Genomic DNA, 1461 nt, shown 5'->3' with positions numbered 1-1461 from the left:
GTCAGCCTCGCTATTTGCAGTGTAAACAACAATCTCAATGACTGATCGCCTGTTCAAAATAGTTTTCGGAATACAGGCGGTTTAAGCTCACTGTCATGGGCAGGATTATCCATTAAGCGAAGAAAAGGCCCTGGGAGTTTGTAGTCTGTACTTGCAGAGTTCCAAACTTTCTCAGTTTCTGCTGTAGATTGTACCTCTAAAACCTGAGATCATAATGATTATGTCAGGAAAAAAAGACCATGAGAGTGCTCCCATATAGTTACGGGCACACTGTGTACTGTAATGAACAAAGATATGAGGAAACTGAAGAGGAAAAATTTACAGTTAAGGAAAAGACTACCATCAACTGAGTTAATGATTATCAATTGATCACAAAGAACAAACCTGATATATACGTCTGAGAAATACTGGTTTTGTCAAGCTTCTGGAATTGTTTACGTATATATCGATTCTCTTTTAAATAAATGGTAACTGAAAGTAAAACTATTAAACAGATTTTAACTAAAAGCCATTTCAGCATGTAGCTGTCTGTAGTAGTAATGAGAAAAATAGTATTGGGAGTTGTAGTATTAATGAAAAAGGACATTCTTACTCAAGTTCTCCCCACATTGGACACATTTTTTTCGCATTTCAACTTCATCTGACTTAGTAATCGATACAGAACGTATTCCTGAAAAACTGACGGATTCAATATGTATATATATCTTAATCACAGATGTACCCATAAATTGATGGTCATTTAAACAGATTTTGCCCGAATTTGTGTTTAAAGCGGAATGGTTCTTTCCGCTCTGAAGAGCACAGCATGAAATACATAGATACACAGACACACAGAACTATAAAATACACAGATATACACTTACAGATAACTATGAAATACACAGATATACACTTACAGACAACTTTAAAATACACAGATCTACACTTACAGACAAATATCAAATACACAGATATACACTTACAGACAACTATAAAATACACAGATATACACTTTCAGACAACTATAAAATACACAGATGTACACTTACAGACAACTATAAAATACACAGATATACACTTACAGACGGCTATAAAATACACAGATATACACTTACAGGCGGCTATAAAATACACAGATGTACACTTACAGACAACTATAAAATACAAAGATATACACTTACAGACAGCTATAAAATACATAGATATACACTTACATACAACTACATGCCTATTGTCACATTTAATGCAGTTATCCATAGATTCTCCCACTACGCAAAAAAAAAATATATGACAAACGCGCAGTTTTTAAAATATATCTATGCATAAAAATCTATGCACGTGTATATGGCAATGCATTTTTATATAAATATGAATAAACTCACAAATCCAGTTTCCAATAATCCTAAAACAATCATATATATTGGAGACGCTTCTTGACTGGCACCTGAAACCTTGATGTACCTCAGCAAGCCGTGTAACAGA

Source organism: Macrobrachium rosenbergii, chromosome 48 (genome assembly GCF_040412425.1).
Source record: "Macrobrachium rosenbergii isolate ZJJX-2024 chromosome 48, ASM4041242v1, whole genome shotgun sequence".
NCBI classification, from domain to species: domain Eukaryota; kingdom Metazoa; phylum Arthropoda; class Malacostraca; order Decapoda; family Palaemonidae; genus Macrobrachium; species Macrobrachium rosenbergii.
This window is presented reverse-complemented; position numbering follows the sequence as displayed.